This window comes from Macaca thibetana, chromosome 6 (genome assembly GCF_024542745.1).
Source record: "Macaca thibetana thibetana isolate TM-01 chromosome 6, ASM2454274v1, whole genome shotgun sequence".
NCBI lineage: Eukaryota > Metazoa > Chordata > Mammalia > Primates > Cercopithecidae > Macaca > Macaca thibetana.
The window spans coordinates 113,379,558-113,402,147 of NC_065583.1; positions in this window are offsets into that span (position 1 = coordinate 113,379,558).

A 22,590-nucleotide genomic window follows, 5' to 3' on the forward strand; every position below is an offset into this window, starting at 1 on the left:
TCTTCAACCACGTGGCAATGCCAGAATGTCTCTGAACCTGTTCTGGTTTGGCGATGCCCAATTCACAAATCATTCTTTGTTCAATTAAACTCTGTCATGTTTATCTGAAGGTTTTTCTTTTAACAAGGGTAAAGACCATATCACTCCTGTTTAATCTCTTATTTCCAAGGACTATCCCAGTGCCATGTACTCATAAGTATTTGTTAAGTGAAGGAATAAATGAACCCCAGCTTATCGCCAATGTAACTTCTTTGATGGAGCAAGAAGAGGAAAGTTTTCTCTGCTGATGTGGGTAATGCCTCCACAACATCTGTTTATAGTACCCTAAGGAGAATTTTGCTTTAATAAGTGCAAGAATTTACATTTCCAGGAAACACATGTGGCTACTAGTGACATTAAACTGGTGGTGAGCCACCCTTTCTGGCTGAGAGCCAACTCAGGAAAAACATAAATGTTTATGATCAGCATTTTAACATTTAATGTGAAAGTAACTTTACTGAATCCTATGAAATGGAGGGAGTGGTGTATATTTTTACCATTGATACAATGTACTTTATTGATTAGAAAAATATCAGTGAGCAATACTTTAGTGGCATTACTGTTTTGTCACTAAAATGCTAATATAAGCAGCAATCCGTAGACATCTGTGAAACAATAAGAAATAAATATTTGGTCTTTGTCCCAGGTTCCTGACACAGAGCTTCTAAAACCCTGAATTTCCTAGTGATAGGGGTAATAGAAATATCTTTTATTAGTCATAACAAGCCCCTTTCAACTGTACCTGAGTTTATGCTAATAAGGTGACTCTTGGTGGGCCCCTAAATAGCTTCAGGATGAAGGCTGATTGCCAGAGGAATCAACCATGGGATTAGACAGTTGAAACTATCAGTCCTACCTGGGAACCTTAGGAGAGGGGATAGGGCTGGAGATTGGTGATATGGTTTGGCTCTCTCCCCACCCAATCTCATCTTGAATTCCCATAATTGTAATTCCCATAATCGCCATGCTTCACAGGAGTGACCCAGTGGGAAGTAACTGAATCTTGAGGGCAGTTACCCCCATGCTGCTCTTTTCGTGATAATGAATGAGTGCTCGTGAGATCTGATGGTTTTATAAGGGGCTTCTCCCCCTTTTGCTCTGCACTTCTTCCTATCATCATGTGAAGAAGGACGTGTTTGCTTCCCCTTCCACCATGATTGTATGTTTCCTGAGGCCTCCCCAGCTATGCAGAACTGTGAGTCAATTAAACCTCTTTCCTTTATAAATTATCCAGTCTGGGACAGTCCTTTATAGCAGCATGAGAATGGACTAATACAGTTAGATTCAATCATCAATGGCCAATGATTTAATCAATCATGCCTCCATTTAAAAAAAAAAAAAAAAAGCCCTCTAAACAAATAGGTTTGGAGATCTTTGGATTTGGTGAACACAAGGAGGTGCTGGGACGGTGGCATACCTGGAGAAGGCATGGAAAGCCCATGCCCTCCCCCATACTTTGGCCTATGCCTCTCTTCCATTTGGCTGTTCATGCATCGTGTCCTTTATAATAAACCATTAATACTAAGTAAAGTGCTTTCCTGAATTCTGTGAGTCATTCTAGCAAATTATTGAACCTGCAGAGTGTATTGTGGGAACCCTCTGAATTTACAGCCAATTGGTCAGAAGTGCCAGTGACAACCTGGGACTTGTGACTGGCATCTGAATGTGGGGACAATCTTGTGGGACTAAATCCTTAATTTGTGGAATCTGATGATGACCCAAGGTAGATAATGTCAAAACTGAATTGAGTTGTAGGACACCCAGCTTGTGCCTGAGAGTTAAAGTGGCATTGGAAAAGACCATGCATTCAGAGTCAGAAGTGTTGTGAGTAAAAACAGCTTAATATTTTGTCTTCCCCCTTATGTGTATATCAGACCTTAAAGTCATGATCTCCAAAGTAAGATAAATGCAACCCAGAGGTGCACAAGATCATTCATTATGTTATGAGAAGAATACATTAGAACTTCTATTTATTTTTGCATAATCCTTTAAAAATATGTATTATGTAAATATATAGTGGAATGAATATGTAATTTTAAAATATATAAATATACTTACATTGGAATACGTACATTTAAAACCTCCTACTGATAGGGCAACATCCTGAACAAATATTGGAGGCTATTGATGTCACATTCCCAAGTGCATTAAATAATTTCACCCTTGAAATGACATGAGAGTCATGATGATCCATAGTTAACAGATGGGAAATTTGAGGCTCAGGGTGAATTGATTAGTCCAAAGTCACATAGGGTGTTAGGGATATGGCCTGCACATAGAATATGTTCCTGCCATTCCACTAACGTCTGCTGACTACCTGTTTATGTCAGGCTTTTTATACCAAGTAGGTACTGGAAATAGAAGACAAATAACATATGCTTCCTCCTCAGCTTGGGCCACCCACTCCCCCTGTGATAGAGTCTCTTCTTCGGACAGGGTGTGGGACCTACAGCAAGACTGTGACCACTACTAGTTTCCTGGGGCTCTCCTTTCTTCTACCCTTCTGCCTTCCTGTCCTACTCCTCCCACTCACCCCACAACCTTCCCATCCTTCATGGATAGCAAGAATCTGGGGCTTAGTGGTTCTGCCTGAAATGATCCTAAGGACCTCCTGGACAGTGGCTGGATTCTTCTGGGGCTCAGCAACATGTTAGAATGGGCACTTGCATGAAGAAAAGTGAGCAGATGGATTCTGGAGGTATATAAGATATGGCAGCTCTCTGGAAGGCCCCTGCAAGAGGCACAAAGCAGAATGAAGTTGGTGTGTTGGGGAGAAGTACACGGGCTGCAGGCTGGAGGAAAAACTGTGTTGGGGCATGTGGTGAGGGGACTCAGTCAAGAAGACTAAGACTCATTGCAGGACCATGTATTTGGGCTGCCAGAGGTACTGAGCAGGGATCTATTTACTGGCACTGAGCTAAGAAGCTTATTGACCAGGAATGAAGCAAGAATGTGGTTACTAGAACTGGAACACGTGGTAGCAGTGTGCTGGAACACAATACTGGCCTACTATATCATCAGTTCCCCATCTAGAACAATTTCACATTCCCTTGTCCCAGAACAGGACTCTTTCGAGAGTCTAGGATGAGGCAAAACTAGAAATAGGGGATTCGAAACATGTAAGTATACCACCTTTATTCATTAATTAGAGAAATATTTATTAAGAGCCTACTACAAGCCAGTCCTGTGTTAGGTAGTATGTACAACAGTGAATAAGAAAGCTGACCCTGCCCTTTAGGGATTCTGTGTAAGAGGGGGATAAGCAAGTGAGAAATGTGACAACATATACCAAGTGCTGAGAGGGGAGGGGGAAGCAGTCAAAGGAAGGTTTGTTCTTCTCTCTTCAAGATGCAAGTATATACAAAGATGCAAGTATATGCAAGCATAATCAAGAATTCAAGCATATCAGTTAGTGGAAAGGAGCCTAGAAGAGATGGGGGTGGGAGACGCAGGGGAGAGAGGAGATAGCTAATGGATCGAGGACCTCAGGGATCCAAGAGGGAGGCACCTTCTAGAGCCTTCTAACTCTGCATGGTCTTCTGTTTACCAGTAGGAAGTATAGATGTTATCTCTTCAAGGAAGGTTATAAAATGGACTGTGTTGCACTGTCGGGTGGAAAACCTTGGCGTTTGGACTCAGATGAACTGGTTTTACAGTTTTGAAGCTCTACTGTTTTCCCAGCCGAGTGAGCCTGGGCAAATCATTTAATTTATTTTAATCTGGGTTGTGTTTTTTCCCCTAGGACCTCAGATGGACAGAATTTGATCCATCACATTTCTTGGTTCTTGATACCCTCTCCTCATTAGTCCATCACATATTGCACCGATTCATTCATATCTCTGCATGTAGGCTGCTTTGACCTTCTGTAGCATATCTCATTGTGTGGATGCACATGTGGATCACTGCTGTATGTCAGAGCTGGCAAGATATGTCAGAAGAGAAAGGAGAAGCTCTTAGCTAAATAGAGCTGGAAATAAAATAATTGTCCATATGGAATAAGATCAAAGGTCCCACATGTTCAAGTCAACCCCAGATGAATTAAAGTCTTATATGTCCAAAACACTTGAAACTTTTAGAAGAAAATTGAGGTGAATATATTTTAGACCTTAAGGTAGAGAAACATTTCTTAAAGAAGACGCTTACAGGATTTATTACAAACAATAAGACTGGTACATTTGAATATATTCTCTTAAGAACTTTTCCACCAAAAGAAAGCCTCGATTTCCTCTTTTTTAAGCTGAGGATAATGATGCCTACCTTATCGAATTCTAATAAGATGAAATGAAGCAACATATACAAAATACTTAGCACAGATCCTAACACCTACAAAACAATAGATGGTAATGATTATTATTATTCTCAAACAATCCTAATTATTTATCAAACAATACTGAGTAATATGACAAGACATATTTAAGACACACAAAGCGTATGCAGACAAGTGTTTAATATCATAGTGATGGTTTCAAGAGAGAGATAAGAATTTATTCTACATTTATCAGAGGTCTATAGCCCAATAGTCAATAAGTATTTATCTATAGTCAACAAGTACTATCAAGCATCCAAGCCAGGAACCATGCTAGGGGCTGATTAATTTACATAAATCACCATGAATTTTTTCCCACCAACTCACACACAACCGTCATATATTTTTCTGTGATCATAGCAAAGACCTACACATGTTTGGATAATCTGTGTACAGTCCTACAGAAGAACTTTGACACTATCAGAGACAGAAATCTCAGAATAGTCCAACGCTCAATTGTTTGTGCTAATGAAAGAGTAAAGTAAAAGAGACAATTAAAATGGTAAATGTGTTTTGTTTCGTTTTGTTGTTTTGTTTTACAAGTACTCAAAAACCTCAAATCAACCTGACCCAACAATAAGGCAGCAAGTCAGAAGCAGGCAGTCTTCCAGAGCTGTTTGTTCAGCAGCTCAGCCATGAAGGTTTGCTTCTTTTCTCTGCTTTGTGGCTCTGGAGACAGAGTCCATATACATTTCAATATGGCTGACAGCAGTTCCGGAATGTATAAAGCCTTGCATAAAGAAAATGACAGTTCACTATGAAAATCTGATTCAGATGATGTTGAAAATAGATTTACTGTCTGCTCTTCCTCTCTGTTTTCTAGGATTTCACCACCTCACAGACTTTGTACACTCATGGTTCACATCTTCCTCACTGTGCTTTCTTTAACCAGGAGAAGATAAATAAGCTTTAAGAAATAGTAAATTATATCGAAATAGACTTTATCATGTAATTTGCCTAATTATGTACCTTCAGTAAGTGTTTATTGAACTCTGGGGTGTCAACAATTATTCAGGTCTCATAAGTAATATTTGCTTAGAAATCTACCCATGAATAGGATAACAACTTTAATAAAACAAGAATTTATCCCTACCTAATCTGAAAAAGCTAAACACCCCTTGGAGTACAATTCCCCTGGAAATCATCCCAATGTGGTTTATGGAGGCTGATGCATTTGGACACTGGCTTTTAAGAAAAAAGATGAAGAGGAAAGCTACTGCCTACCACAACATATTCTTTTTCCCAAGAGCTGGTAAGTTTCTTCCATATGTGGCACCAATCCAATAACGTTTGGAACATTCTTTTCTCTTTCCGGTAATGTGATATACCCAATGTGGACCTATGATACAAGGAAGGAGAGTAGATCAGAAGTCAAAAACCACAGGTCCTAGTTCTGGTTCTATCATTTCTTAGCTGTGAGAGTCTAGACCAGTGACTTCCTAGCTCTGAGTTTCTGTTTTGTCATTCTTCAAGTCAGGTCATCATCTGCCTTCCCTACTTCACAGGTAGTGCAGGGTAATCTTTTCAAAAGCCATTTAGAGGACATAACACAATCTTACGTTTATTTTCTGCTACAGCATGACTCCCTTGAGGGCTGGGAGCATGTCTTAATCAAATGTGTGTATTCCACCATTCCTACCCCAGGCCTATTATTAGGTGCTCAATAAATGTTGATTTTAAATGACAGCTGTCATGAAATAAATGAAAACAAAAGCCAACAGTGAAGGTTTGCGCTGCTTGCTGGCTGGCATGTGACACTTAACATCTAAAGAGTGATAGTGGCAGCTAAAGCGCAGAAGGAATCCACTTTATGAAACTATCTGAGCAGTGAAGCACTGGAAATCACAGTCTCCTTTTGGCTACTGTTTTACATTTAGACATGAAAGCTTGTCAGGCTGGGCTGAGAATAGACAATGACAAACTAACACATTTCAACAGGTTTAGAATAGTTTCCCAGTGAAGAATTTTCCTGGCCTCTCTCCACCCTGTTTTTTTTTTTTTTTTAAATACTTTAAGTTCTAGGGTACATGTGCACAATGTGTAGGTTTGATACATATGTACACACGTGCCATGTTGGTTTTTATCCCTCTTCTTGGAAGTTATTTTTCCCAAATGTACCCCATGATTGGTAAATTTCAGAACAATAACTGGGGTTGGCTCAGTTCAGTTCCTCCCCTTCCTTCTCCTGAGTCTGTTTCCAAAGGCAATCTGCAAGGGAGGGAAAAGCAACTGGGGGAGGAAAAAAAGAGATGTGAAGAAGGAAAGAAAGTGGAAAACCCAAAACAACATGGTGGTTAGTAGAGCTAATGAAAATGAGGAAGCTCCATTAATATCTGTATTTTTTAGTCTGACTTTGTGAAAACCATTTGTTATGTGATACGACAATGTAATCAATGGTACTCAGTAAAGCCAGTACCCCAAAATTCGGCCAGCGGTCATGGCTTTGTGTGTATGGTTGTCTGAGAATTAAAGGAGAAGGAAGGGGCTGTGCCCCTGTAGGGGAGATGATGTGCAGAAATGGACAGTATACACAGGAGGAAAGACAAGGAGAAAAGATGAAGAATTCACTAAAAGCAAGGACTTGGAGCTAGAGAAGCAACAAAAGACTATCTATAATTCTTGGAGATATTGAGGGAATACCAGGCTTCCCAAGAAAAAGATTCAAGCCATTCTATTGCACTGTCAACTGGAAGGTGGTCCCAAAAAGCTGGAGAAATTGGAGGCACTCAGGCAGCTGCTGTCTTGGTTACAGGCATTCATGTATGGATGAGGCTGGAGAAGGTAAAAGATGGAGGAAGAGAGTAGGGAGGCAGGTACAGAAAAGAGACTCATTATTACCTTCCTCTATTGCAGCCTTCAGAAGGTGAAGCCAGAGAGCAGACTGTTTCTGTCCATGGGAAAGCAGGATGGTACAGCTCATATCTGATTCAGAAGTCAACAGTCACGCCATTCTTCCCTGAGACCAAAGCAGAGAACGAAGCCATTTCCAGGAAATTTGGGTCTTTAAAAAATCACCCCAGCCTGGGTTACAGGGTAATTGTCCCATATCTATGTTTCACCTGCAGATTCATGGGACAGAATTATTTCCCAAGTCCAGCTCCATGCTCCTGCCCTGACTTAAGTCAGGGAATATTGGTAGGTAGTAGCATTTATTATTTCATGTTCAAAATATCTCAAAGGCTTGAAAATTGTAATGTATTAAACAGAAATTTAGCAGACATTGCTTTGCACAATCCCGTGATGCCAGCTTGCTAGCATGGATATGCCCAGGGCACCCTACCAGATGCTGGACACAAAAGCTGAACACGGTAGTTCTTCCCTGCAAGGGTTCACAGCCCAGTGGAGGAGATTGTCAGGTGAGTAAATCATTCTATTGTACAGCCACGATGTGCAGAGGACTCAGAGGAGTGAGCGAAACTGCCATTCCCAGGCCCACGTCTCAGACCAACACTTCCCCTCCAGCCAGTAGTGTAGACTGCACCTCTTCTCTCCCTCCTCAGTGAATACAGGCTAAGGAATGCAGGCTTCTCTTACCCATGTTCCCTGAACTGCTTTTTTTAGCCCATCTCATCTTCTCCTGGCTTCGTTCAATTTTCTGCAAGCTTTCTATCTGGCTCACTTATCTCCCTTTATCCCTCAGAAGCATCTCCAGTAATTCCATTGACTGGTAGGACATGTTTCCAGCAGAGAGCAGAGCTGAGTTGCTGCAGTGCCACGGCCACCTCCCAGCAACAGCCCCTCCGACCCCAGCGGACCCGCTACCTGGCTTTTTAGGTCAGTGGGGACTTTTCAGACGGTATCTCTTTTATTTTAGCTTTTTAATTTCTGGCTGCCAGGCTTTCTTTTCTTAATTACGTTTGGAGCAGCATTTCACACATCACAAAAGCCATGCCACTTTTAAGTTGAGTTAGGATTCTGCAGGGGAATCCCATCATTTTGATTCCCTCATCAAAGCAGGGCTAAGTTTAATCCCTTGCGAATATGAGAATGAAAAGGACAGAGGAGTGTATTGTCATGGAAAAGGCACCAAATTAGTCACCAGGGAACTGGACACAGGTCCCGGCCCCACAACTGACTCTGCCATGGGATTTTAGGGAAGACACCTGACCTTTCTGACTCCAAAATATGATGCCTCTTAGTCGTCCTCATGATGAAGTTGGAAGACTCAATATATTGATTGCTATAAACATACCTCATAAACTATAAAGCACTGTTCAGTCAACTAAAGACCCATGCCAAACCTAAGGACATCTGGGCAGCATGTCCTTCTGAACAAGCGCATAAGCTCCATGAGAGCGGGGGTTGGCTCACCTCTTGCTCGCTATTTGCTCCCAGTGCTCAGCATGTGGAAGGAAGAAAGGGAGGGAGGGACAGGGGGAGAAAATTGTGCACCCAAAAGGTCTGAAATGTCAGGTCCTTCCACATATTTGCGAAGCCCATCATCTGCTGGCAGGAGTAAAAATATCTCAAACACAGTAAATATCTCCTCCTGAATTTACGTCTATGAATTGAATCCCATCTGTGTGAGAAGTGAAAAGGCTGAAGTTTCCACTTTTCAATCAAAGGTAAAAGTCCTGACCTGATGCAACATCGCGGAGACTGTTCATTTGCACAAGCCAATATAACAGTAGCAATAGCTTACATTTTTATAGTTCTTTATAGTTTATCAAGCATTTTCAAATATCTGACCTCATTCTGATCTTCAAAATATCACATAAGTAGGTAGGACGCATTAACCCTATTTTACAGATGAAGAAACTGGGGCTCAGAGGAGTGCAGAAACGTACACCAAATCACGAGGCCTGTAAGTAGCAGAGCTGGGATTTGGGCAGGTCCTCTTGGCACCTTGCCTTTTTCAGCTGCTAATGAAGACAGTAGTGATGATGCTCCCATCGTTAAGCTGATAGCTCTGGAACCACCCAAACCAATATGATTTCCTCTTTATTTCACTAGAATTATGGTTATTCGGAATCCCTGGAGAGTAGAGTAGGTCCTCTCCTCATTAAAAAAAAAAAAAAAAAAATCCTTTTCAGGAAGGGAAGACTACACAATTGGTCAGTAATCACAATTTTAATGACTTCATTAGTCATCAATCAATTGAAACAGCAACAATGATGCATCATTTCCCCCTATCAAATTAGAAACAATAAAATTAATGTTGATAAGGATGTGGTAAAACCAGTGTTTATGTTCAATGCTGGTGGCCTTGTATACTGCTACAAACTTTTAGAAGCTATTTGGCCACATGCCTCAAGAGCCATGAATTGTTCATACTCTCTGAACCAGTAATCTTACATCTGGAAATCTATCCTAAGGAAATACTGAACTAGAGAAAGAAAAAAAAAAAATCTTCCTGGGGCCTGGTTGTTCAGTTCTCCCTTGGATAGCAATGAGATATCATGGTATCTTTCTCATAAATTTCCTATTTGTTTAAGCTCATTCCAGCTGGTTCCTGTTACCTGGCACCAGAACCATCATTACAAAGGCCCACATACAGATAGCTAATATAAATATTAATATCTTCCCTTCCCTTGCTTCAAACTTGACCTCATTTGACATTTCCAGCTTCATAGCCTGGTATCCCATCCCTCCACACCCCCATCAATCCCAAAGCTCTGTCAAGTCAAATGTCTCACAGTTGACCAAAGGGGCCATGAATGAGCATGTTCTGAGCTTTAGTTAGGACCGGAATCACCTGGAAAGCTGGTTAAAACACACACCTCTGTGCGTGCGCACACACACACACACACAAAAGCACACACACCACACCTTCCACCGACTTTGAGAATCACTGGTTTAAGCAACAGTCTACCTCTGGCAAAATCATCTAGTCTTTCAAGTCCCAGCTCCTCCCTGCTTTTTGCAGCCATCTCCAATCACACAAGACTGAACTAATTACTTGTCCCCTGTGTTTCTTTGGGGCAAGAGAAGCACCTATTACACTATATAATGAGGGTTAATTGTATAATCGATGCCAGCTCCCTGCTCGTCAGGAGTATCTGGAGGGCAGGCCCCTGGCTTCATCGCCTCTGTGCCCCCAAAGCTAGCACAATGCTTGGCACATAGTAGCCATATGTGCATGTATGACTGAATTATTCCTTCCTCCCTCTATAGGGAAGTTATGGTTTATTCCTGTTTCCACAGGATCCATTAGCATATTGAATAGCTATTTTTAAAAAACAATGATTAGCCATGATAGCAAAAGAAGAAACATGAACAGAGCTTGTTCCTTTGCCAGGCTAGTAAATATCATCTTGCTTTGCTCTCTAAACTCCCTAATGAAGACAGTGGCTCTCAGGCAAATAAATAAAACATTAGGTTGACAACACACAGCACATCACAAGCACAGTCCACTAATTTGCCTATTGCTGAAGGACATTAGTCACCTTTGAGATAATCTCCATAAACATACTGCCCCATCTCCCTCTCTCAAAGATGAATTGTATCAAGTTAAAGTTTTAATGTTTTTCAATGTCTTATATGTATTTCATTTCAACAACACGTTTTAATAGCAGGATACCCATCTTAATCAAATGAAAGCTGTTTTTCTGTAATTGTCCTAAAAGTCAATTCATTTTCTAGAAAAACATCTTTTTGAATCACAAGTGGCTGGCCTAAACCGTGTTCTCAGAATATTAATGTGAAACTTAAGCTATTAAAATGTCATGGTTAACCTTTTTAAAACCTAATTAAATTAAAATAATACTATGTGGAATGCCTTTACAGAAAGGTAAGGCTCTTTTATAAAGAACCTGTTCCAAGTCTCAGAGCTTACACCTTATGAAGCCATGGTGGGAAACAGGTTTTGCAGGCAGACAAAGAGAGCCTGGCTTTACACCTGCTGTGATTAACTTTTAGTTGTTGGTATTAGAGTTAATTATTGCAGCATGCTGGATGGCAGGGACAATTTACTTGCCTGATCATACCTAATAAGATGTATTTGCAGATGCCAGCATCTCCTGGACTTAATCAACAAACTATCAAGACAATCAATGCTATTAAGCCCCATGTCCTTGTGATAGTTTTTTCCAAATAAAAAAGATAAAAATTCAAGGGCGCAGTGCTAAGGATATAGGCTGCTTAGAAAGCCTCTGTTAGCTAGCATCAGGCTTATCTCCCTCCCTGTGTGGCTAGATCTATTGTGCAAGAGGGTTAGTGCACCCTAAGGCCTGATTCAATTGAGAGCAAAGTTCAAGGCAGCCACACCAGGTACAAGGAAATTAAGCTCTGAGAACTCCAGCACTTCTTGGTAACTGAGCTCTGGAAGGCTTCAAATGGGCCCTTTCTACCTTACCTTGTATGGGAAAAGGTTGCCATACCCAAGGCACTGTATCCTCTTCCTGCTACACAAGGAGAGAGTTTCTCTTCCTTTATTTGATAATCTATGCTTGAATTAATGGAATACATTTTTAAAAGAAAGAAACTAGCTACGATATAAGACAGGTTGGCAAATTCCATAAAACAACATGCTTTAGTTTCAAGTCTGTTCCTTTTTAGGCCCCAACAAATTAGCAAAACTCCTATGAGAGGATTGGGGTCATGTGTGGACACACAAAATAAGGAGGGTGCTACCACCTAGAGGGATCTCATACAGGTAATGGAGAGGTGCAGGTGACAGCAATCAGCAGCCTGAAGGCACTGAAAATAGATCTAAGACTGTCTTTGACTCATAAGTCATCCATCCTGAAAAATGAAAGAAGACCAACATTCAGCATGAACACCTAGATCTCTAACATCTTTTATTCATGCATTCATTCACTCAACACATGTATTCGTTGAATTTCTCCTTCATGCCAGGGACTGTGCTGAACATGTTCCCGATTTCACTAAATGTGAGCTGTGCAATCTTGAGCTCTAGCAATTTGCACAAGGTCTAGATGGAAAAAAACTGCTTTATGACAATGTTGGGGATCTTTGTTGATCCCCAGGCTTCCAAAAAGATCAATAACCCAGATATGACACATATCACTTCCATTCATATTCCATGGGTGAGAACCAGTCATGTGGCCACACCAACTGACAGGGAGACTGGAAAATGTAGTCTTCATTCTATGTTCAGCTAAAATTCAGGGGTTCTGTTACCATGTGAAAGAAGGGAAAAACCAATATTAAATGTCTCTGCTTTTGTAAGATATTTGCTTTTATAACAAAAGATGTAGTGTCTTCATCACACTGATGAGTCAAGAATTTTGGGCATCTCCATAGACCAGAGAGATGGAGGAATGGCCACAGGAGCCAAGAGCCATGTAGGCAGATTTCTCAAATGGGATCCAAGCCCACTTCAGGGCCAGGGCTTCAGAGTTAGGGACAGGTCTCTGGCCCTTAAAGAACTGACAGGTGATCCATGTTGGCATCACCATTCATAAATCTTCACAAAAGACAGTTCCCTGTCCTGTTTCAAAATAAGTGGACCTTTTTAAAGTATCAGGGAAGAAAAACTTTTCTTCTGTCCTCTTAGGTTCAGTGATTTGGGGATCTGTGAATTAAACCAACAAAAGACAGACTGGCAAAAGAAAATAAAACAAAAGACAGTGTTTATTCATGTATGTACTTGAGAGCTCACAAAGAAAGCGGCTCAAAGAAGCTGTTAGAACTTGGAGTTTATATACCATTTTAACGAAGAGAAGTGGTTAGGGTTTCAAGGGACAACAAATGGTGGGAAATGACTGAGAAATATATAAAGAAACCAACGGAAGGCAAGTGAAGTGGTAAATTTTATGTGTCAACTTGACTGGGTCACAGGGTACCTAGATAATTGGTTGCACGTCATTTCTGGGTGTGTCTGTGAGGGTGTTTCCAGATGAGATTAGCATTTGAATCAGTGGACTCAGTAAAGCAGACTGTCCTTCCCAACAGAAGTGGGCACCCTGCAATCTGGTGAAGGTCTGGACCAAACAAAAAGGCAGAGGAAAGGAGAATTTACTCTCTCTACCTGGCTACTTGAACTGAATATTCATCTCCTTCCCGCAGACTAGGACTTACACCATCAGCTCCTCTAGTTCTCAGGCCTTCAAATTTAGGCTAGAGCCATCAGTTCTCCTGATGCTCAGGCCTTTGGGCTTTACGGCAGAGGGAAGCATGCCCTAAGAATGACCCTACGGTCTAAGAAGAATATGTGTTCAGAGTCTCAAGCTAAGGAATTCAATGTAAAGACTCACTCCTTATGTATAAAGGACATCCGAACCCCTGGCCTATCCCTTGGAATACAAGCTGTATAAAGAACTGAGGCCCTTTGTTTTGGGTTAAATGGAGGTTGCTAGGTGAAGGTGGCTAGGTGGAGGGTGTGAAAATGCTATATAAACTGCATGCTTTTTACAAATGGTAGTTGTTCTCCTGTCCAGCCCACCACCCCTGGACCATCCCTGTATGTAAGTCATGCCAGTAAACCCTATGTCTTGTTCTCTGTCTCTAGGTCTCTTCCTTGGCCTCTCAGACATGTTGCCATTTCTATCGGAGTCAATAGGAGTCTGGCATGACGTGGCCTCTGACTAGAACTATACTACCAGCTATCCCAGCTTGCAGACAGCAGATCATGGGATTTCTCAGCCTCCACAATCACATCAATCAATTCCTCATAGTACAATAAGGCTTATTTTAACAAGGTGTGTTTATGCATCCAGTGTCAACTTCTCATCTCTGGTGACGGGAGCTTTCCCCCTGGTACTTCCTTAAAGCAGGATTTATGATAGCAGAATTTTTGGAAGGTTCTGCTTTTAGACAGATGAGGGAGTGCAGAGAAAGTCTCTTCCTGCATCTGTTGATTCTCAAATGCCTTTTACTCAAAATAATCTTTATGTCATATGGCATATTCTGATCCCTTCCTTGGTCATAACCAAATTTTATGGACTCAATTACTTTGAAAGAAAAAAGAAAGGAAGGAAAAAGGGAAAGAAGAAAGGAAAAACAGAAGGAAGAAAGGAAGGCACTGGCTATGATAGAACATTTTTCAGGTGATGTATGAATTTTAGGAAAAAAAATACATTTACATACCCATACATACTAGGGCATTATTTTTAACCAAACAATGTATGGAAAAGACAAGGCAAATTCTACATTCAATTGGTAGGATTTCATATTCACTGCAAGCCACGCTCTGCCTGTGCTATGCTTGCTCCAAACGTATTTCCACAGACTTGGATAATTTACCTTGATTTTTGCTTAGTATTGTAAAACGTCCCCAAAATTTGAGAAAGTATAGGGGAAAAAAAACTTGTAGAAGCAAGTAAAACCAGAGAGGAAAGCCATGACATAGGAAGAGAAGATTTTACTGCCCTCAAAGCAGTTGTTTGTCAATAACCACATTAGTGGTCTGGGATCATGAAGGAATGTTTTAAGTATTTTACACCCTAATATAAGTTTTTTAGTTACATATAGGCATTTTTCTATGTTTTCAGAAATTGGCTAAAGATTTGGGGGTTGATGTGTACCATTTTGTAATTTTTCCCATTTCAAATAATAAGAAATAGGTTATGGTTAGCATTTTTGTGTCCAACATCTGATTTTAGGAGGGGATGACTGATATCAAGTGGGAGGTGTCTGTGTTTTAGAAATTGGACAGGAAATTATGTCCTCTTTACTTACTCAACATCCATTTAGCAAGCATTCACTGAGTACTACAGTGAGCCAGGCATTGTGCTGAGTGCTGAGGAGACAGCAGTGGAAAGTCTTTATCCTTGGCTAAAAGGATCTGGTCTAATAAAAGAGACAGAGTGAGGGTTGTGAAAGGGGGCATGGCAGACACTAATCCAGCTACAGGAGCCCAGGAGAGACTGAAACTAACTTTGCAAAATCATGACAGTAGGAGAAATCTGACATAGTTGACTCCATCTTGCTTCTAACCTCTAAGCTCTCCTTGGTCATTCCAGAGCATAGACCAACCAACTTCGGGAGCAATTTAGTTTATAGTTTAACCTTAAAGAAAGAATGATATCAGCCCTTCCCAAAACTAAACTGCCTTTGTGAAACTAATGAAAGGCCATAATTCTGCTAAGATATAGGCATAGTTAAATGACCACTAGCCATTGTTCTGGAGGTCACAAGATTTGTAACTTTCCCATCACTCTTGTAGGTAACATAACTATTGTAGAATCTATGATTGGCTTTTTGAGATGTCTTTTTAGACTTCTGCATTTCTGACTACTGGCTGACTCCACCTGGACCAGCAACTTATGACTCAACTGGTCTTGTGACCCCCTCCACCCAGAGGGGACTCAGTGCGTAACGACCATTTTCCACACTCCTATGATTTCATCCCCAACCAATCAACATTCCCCATTCCCTCGCCCCTTGCCCACCAAACTATCCTTGAAAACCTCTAGCCTCGGAGCCTTTAGGGAGATTGATTTAAGTAATAACTCTGTCTCCCATGTGGTTGACCTCACGTCAATGAAACTCTTTCTTTACTGCTATACCATGGTTTCGGTGAACTGGTTTTGTCTGTCAGCAGACCAGAAGAACCCACAGGGCAATTACAAGATGAATAAGAGTTACCAGGGTGAAACTGGGGGAACAAATATGCTAGGCAGAGGGAGCAGCCTGTGCAAAAGCCCAGAGACAGAGAGCAAGGCAGCTGAATCTGGCATCACCACGCCCCAGTGGATGAGCAGTGCAAGATCCTCCCACTTACAACATCCCTATTGGACCCCAAGAAAGAGGCTGAAATTTCCAGTTCCTCTCCACAGCCTCTACCCACACTCCTGACACTCATCTTCTTCATAGGCTACTTCAGGCACAAAACTGTGAATGAGCTCTAAAATGTGGTTTCCTCATCTGTAAAATGGGATAATAAAGTTTTATGTTATAGCATTATCATAGGTATCGAATGGGTTGATATATATAAGTGCTTTTCACCAATGTCTAGCACATTTTCAGTATTATATATTAACTATTAATTGTTAGCTAGAGGTCCTGAAAATGTGTCGCAGTGAAGCCAGAGGTCCCTGGGTCAGGCTGAGGATATGAAATCCCAGGTTTTCTGCCCACCCCACTCCTCTTCCAAATAAGGCAAATGCACATTCGCTTTGGTCCACCATTGGTGCAGTAAAACTGCATCCTACATAGATTTAACTTAAGCAAATTCAAGAATGCCCAGCTGGCTGGATGAGACTGGGAGAAAAATAACTTAGATACTGCCAGTCCTACTCTATTTTCTGAGAGCAAATGCCCCAAGTGAGTCTGGAGGAGAGGGAGAACAGGCACTCCCCTCCAACCACACAAATTTCCCCACCCTTCCCCAGTCTAAGCAGCTTGACGGATACTTTGTTAAAGGATTTTCAAGCCTAATTGTGACTACCTGCAATTTTCACCCCACAAGCCAACTTTAAAACCTAACTCTTGCTAAAAAGAAGACACTCCAGCACCTCTGTCCGCCTAGCACCAAGTAAATTCTAACCAAATTAGAAATCTTGAAGGCTTCTGAGAGCTGGTCTTTACTTTGAACAGTTTAAATCACCCCTAAGCTTAGCCTGAAGAGTAGGATTAAAGCCTCCCTGATGTGGAAAAAAGCAAAAGAAGGAACTGTGATTTACTACCTAAGCCACCGCCCTTAGCTTCCCCCACCACACTCTCCAGGTAAAATCTGCTTCCTTTCTGCCTACTACTGTAAGCTAAAAAGAGATCACCAGTCCTGAGACTCTAGTCACACGGATGCTGCAGCGGGACAGGCACAGAGCTCCACAGCTTGAAACATAGACGCTCGTAGCTCACAAGCCCACAAGTCCACCAGCCCGCCACATCTCTTGAAGCTCAGGCAGGTACGTTCGCCCCGCTGGGTTTAATTTCAAAATCCAGCGCAATCACTGAAAAACTAGAGCGATTTGCTCTTTCAGCTATGCACAATTTTCATCAGCAGTCTCCAGTGGCTACAATCTCAGGCAGGCTTTTACCACCTTTTCCTCGTCCTCTCTACACGGACACATATTCCAGAGAAATGGTTTTTCTAATGGCCTGCGGAGGTCTGCCTGTGTTTTGAGGCTTTGTCTGAGCACCAAGTCTGGCAGATAGAATTCTCTTTCCTGAGTCAAACATTTATAAAGAGCTGTGATCTCAGATTTCAGCTTGCTTCTTACTCCTGAAATCTGATCATTCCTTTCGTCTTTCTACCGCAATTATATATTGAAAGATAAACATGAAGATGCAAGAGTATGCAGGGACATGTATAAGTGATTCTCCGCAAGTGTTAAATACAGGGTGTAATTACAGCTGGAAGGCAGTGCCTTGTGGGAGAAAAGACAAAAAAAGAGGTGGGGGAATATTCTTTATAAAATGTTCTTGTCTTTATTTTTAAACTTGATGCTCACATCTCACTTTCTAACACACACGGACAAAGAATATACTCATGTACATGCAAAAATACTCATATATGCACATGTGCACGCACACACACACACACAGACAATGTAGTATTTTAGAGACCCTTGGTCTCTTATTTTTTTCAGCAAATGAACAATTAGCCTCAATAGTCAAATAAACATCAGAAGATCAGGGTTTTTCCCCCGCTTCCTCTGTTGTTACAAAATATAGCAACAGAGGGGGCAAAATAGCATGAAACCTGAACCGGCTCACACAGAAGGACTCAAGAGAATATGCTCTTCCAAATGGACGTTTCAGTTAGCTGCAGTGTTCTCAGAAATGCATCTCTTAAATTTTGATTCCAAAAGGGAAATTCCCTATGGCCCAGCAGGCACATACAATCAATTTTCCACATTATTTATGTAAAAATCTGTCCTATTGCATATTCTGGAAGAAGTGACAGTTTCAAAATGAGACTTGCCAACACACCCCCTTGTCCCAAACAACAAGAGTCAGCAGAACATCCCTATCAGCCCTCTCAATTTATTCTTCATCAGAAGCCAGTGGAAAAGGAATTCAGCAAAGTGAGATCCCAAGCTGCACAAAGCACTAACCTAATCACACTCAAAGGAAAATGAGAGAAGAGTTTGAATTGGAGAGTCTTAAATTATTGGGCACACTCAGAGACTCAGGGGAATTTTATGTAGGCAAGGCAGCAATAATTTAGAGAGAGGTGGCTCTAATGAAGGGTCCAGGCTGCAGGGTATGGTAGACACTCTAATGAAGGGTCCCAGGCTGCAGGGAATGGTAGACAATCTTTCAGGGCAAAGGCTCTGGGTCACATGACCTGTCCATGGCACAGTGGGTGTGTCAAGCACAGTGAAGCGTACAGAAGGTGACTGACTTATGCTGCTTTGATGTACAATTTTTCAACTTTACAATGGTGCAAAAGCAATATGCGTTCAGTAGAAACTCTACTTTGAGTACCTATAAAACCATTCTACTTTTCACTTTCAGGAGATATTCAATAAACTACATGAGATATTCAACACTTTACTATAAAATTAGTTTTATGTTAAATGACGTTGCCCAACTGTAGGCTAATGTAAGTGTTCCCAGAATGTATAAAGTAGGCAAGGGTAAGTTATGATATTTGGTAGGTTAGGTGTATTGATTGCACTTTGACTTACAATATTTTCAACTCATGATGGGTTTATCAGGATGTAACCCCTTCATAAGCTGATATGGTTTGGCTGTGTCCCCACCCAAATCTCATCTTGAATTCCCACGTGCTGTGGGAGGGACCCAGTGGGAGATGGTTGAATCATGGGAGCAGTTTCCCCCATACTGTTCTCATGGTAGTGAATGAGTCTCACAAGAGCTAATAGTTTGATAAGGGGAAATCTGTTTTGCTTGGCTCTCATTCTGTCTCTTTGCCTGCTGCCATCCATGTAAGATGTGACTTGCTCCTCCTTGCCTTCTGCCATGATTGTGAGGCTTCCTCAGCCACATGGAATTGTGAGTCCAATTAAATCTCTTTCTTTTGTAAATTGCCCAGTTTTGGGTGTGTCTTTACCAGCAGCATGAAAAAGGACTAATACATATAAGCCAAGAAACACCTGTACATGTGTGTCTTGCACATGTGAAAGCAGGAAGGCAATTAAGCTTTATTTTACATGAATCTACAATGTTGGTGAAACCTGCTCTTCCAACATCCTGCAGGCACCTAGAACGGGTTCTGATTAGGCATAAAATGAGTCATAGCCACACACAATGACTTTACCTGGAATACTGCTCACCTCCGTGTTCCTCCTACCCTGCAAGAATGGGAAGTAGACTCGTTGGCATCATTTAAAAATGGTCTCCTTTCTTGTGTGCTCACTTGCTCTCTCCTCTCTTTCCTGGAGAGATGATAGCAATTGTACTTACTTTGTTTGGGAAGGGCTTTGGGAAAGCTGAGGGGGTCAGGGTGAAGCCTGGGGAAAGGGAGCAAAGAGCTAGCTGATGGGGACCTGCTCTGGCTGAGTCTTTGGGAAAAGAGGGTAGAGCAAATTGCTTAAGTTTCTGCATGATCAGCCCAGCTCCCCAGGGCAGGAGAGGAGATAGGTTTAGTCAGAGAACACACCCAGGACAATGTGGTTGGCTGGAATGAGGTCAGTGCCTATGAGAGGCAGGAAGATGTGCAAATCAAGCCCAAGCAAGGAAACCCTTAACATCAATGGAGGTCCATAATCCAGGAAACCCCTAACATACAGCAACTATCTTTATTTTAGGATGCTCAGAAATAGACAGGATGGTACCCCAGTCAGGTGAACAGAGTGCTACCTGGGAGTCAAGATCCCTAAATCTCTCTTTCAAGTTTCACCTTTGACTGCTTCTCTTATCATAAGAAAAAGTATTGAGAGCCTGCTATGTGTGAGGCCCTGCAGATGACACAGAAATTAAGACACAATTGTACCCTCAAAGAACAGGTAGGGAATAGAAAGACTATGGGTTTTTGAAGCCATCCTGATCATGGTTCTGTCACTTACAAATTGTGTGGCCTTCGCCAAATCACTTTGTGTCTCTGACCATATGTTTTCTTATTTGTAAAATGGAGGTAAAAATACCGCTAAGCATTTCTGAAAGGATTACAGATAATGTTATTCACCGTGGAGGACCTCAGACTTGCTAGCTGCTAATAGCAGAGCAAGGAGATAATGCCGAACAAACAGTGAGTTTGCAACCAGAGCAAAGCGGGCTTCATGCTAATAGGCCAAGGAAAGAGTAAAAAGGGAATGCATCAGAGAGGAGCTGACTGAAAATACGTTCCCAAAACGCTACCACTGGTCTACCTTTAAAGTGGAAATATGGACAGGCAATGACTCCCACCCAGGGCCATGTAACCCGACCCGTTGCACTAAGCCTTGCACTTAGAAGAGTTTGTGATTAGTTTAATGATCTGCCATCACGATCTTGAAATTCTATAATTTTTGAACAAGGCATTCAGCATTTTCATTTTAACTGGGCCCTGAAAATTATGGAGCCAGCCCTGCTCCCACTTACTGAGACTGATGGGGTTTTGTTGGTGAGATACCTCCCCTGAGGCAGCCCACCTGCTTCTCCGAGGTTCCTGAGCTGGTCAGACCCAGATGCCTCACTAATATCTCTCTTTGTGGACACACTCAGCATGCTAGGCTCTCCTTCTCAACCTCCAGACTTTCTAATGCACATGATCTGCCAGCTTCTCTGCAGGGAACCGAGTAGTAAAACTACACCAGCTCATCACTCTTAATACACACGGGAACATTTCCCGCCATGAAAATCATTTCCAAGATTCAAGAATTCTACCTGGCAAAAACCATTCCTGCCATCAGCCCAATACAGCTTTCTTTTAACAGCCCAACATATATTTTATTCAACAAACATTTATTGAGCACCTACTATATACACAGGAAAACCCCACCTGGAACTGATAGGTGCTTGACTAGAGCAAACAGCGCTAAAGGAACAAAGTCCCCCAGGACCTAGATAAGATAAATCTTTGGGCAATTTGACCTGGGAAAGTTTTGCCTGGAAGATAGAGCAAATTCTGGGAGCAGGGATGGGACTGTAGAGGTAGGGCTGTGTTACCTCTACAGCAGCTGGTGCAAGGCAGTTGAATGAGATGCTGCAAACCCTGCCTGCTATTAATAAGTTCCTAGCCAACTGTGAGTTTCATTACTACTGACTGTTCTGCATCCACGGGCACCATCCTCTGGGATGTCAGCACCATCCCAGTGGTATGCAGTGGGGGTAGACTATCTGCCACCTTTGGCTTGGACTCAGTTTCACTAAGGGAAAGGGTTTGAGGTGGTCCAGGAAGCAAGGTGTTTGCAGGCACAGAAGTGGCAAGGCCTGCAGAGAAGCCAGACAGTGGGTAGGGGACACAGCAACAAAATGCCAATTCCTGCTGACTAACCTGTCTTCTATTCCTCAGCTTCCCCACACCATGGGCAGCTAGACTTGAAGTAGAAAATGTCCCAGAAGGTGATCTATAGGGTGTGCCAAGAAAAGATTCCCCATTCTTCAGAATCAGTGAACTGTAAGCTATAAGCAGTGAGAGTAAAAATAGCTACATCCATCTCAGGAGAAAGGGAGAACAGAAGCAGTGAGGGAAGGGGGCCCAACCCTTCCCAATAAGCTCCAAGCCAGGGATTCCTGGCGTTTTTAAAAATCCATGCCCGTTTGTCATAAATATGAAAACATCCTACTCTCTTTTAGAGTTGTATACATTTTCAGCAAATTAAGTATATAAACTTCAATTAAACAAAAGGCATAATGGTGATCTAAGTAATGCTTTTTGAACTAAGCTTGCTATTTCTTCCTACCACCCCAGTTTTCCTATACTACTGCCTGAGATTCTTACATCTCCTTTAGTATATGCTGTAATGGGGATATTCCCTTTTGCCCCCTTGTATCAGTTCATTCTCACGCTGTTATAAAGAAGTACCTGAGACTGGTTAATTTATAAAGAAAACAGGTTTAATTGACTCAGAGCTCTGCATGACTGGAGAGGCCTCAGGAAACTTATAATCACAGTGGAAGACACTTCTTCACAAGAAGACAGGAGAGAAAATAAGTGCCCAGTGAAGAGGGAAGCCCCTTATAAAACCATCAGATCTCATGAGAACTAACTCGCTATGATGAGAGCAGCAGCATGGGGGTAACTGACCCCATGATTCAATCACCTTCCACTGGGTCCCTCCCATGACACATGGGGATTATAGGAACTACAACTCAAGATGAGATTTGGGTGGGGACACAGCTAAACCATATCATTCCACCCCTGATCCCCCTGCCAAATCTCATGTCCTCACATTTCAAAACATCATTATGCCCTTCCAACATTCCCTCAAAGTCTTAACTCATTCCAGCATTAAACTAAAAGTCCAAGTCCAAAGTCTCATCTGAGATGAGGCAAGTCCCTTCCACCT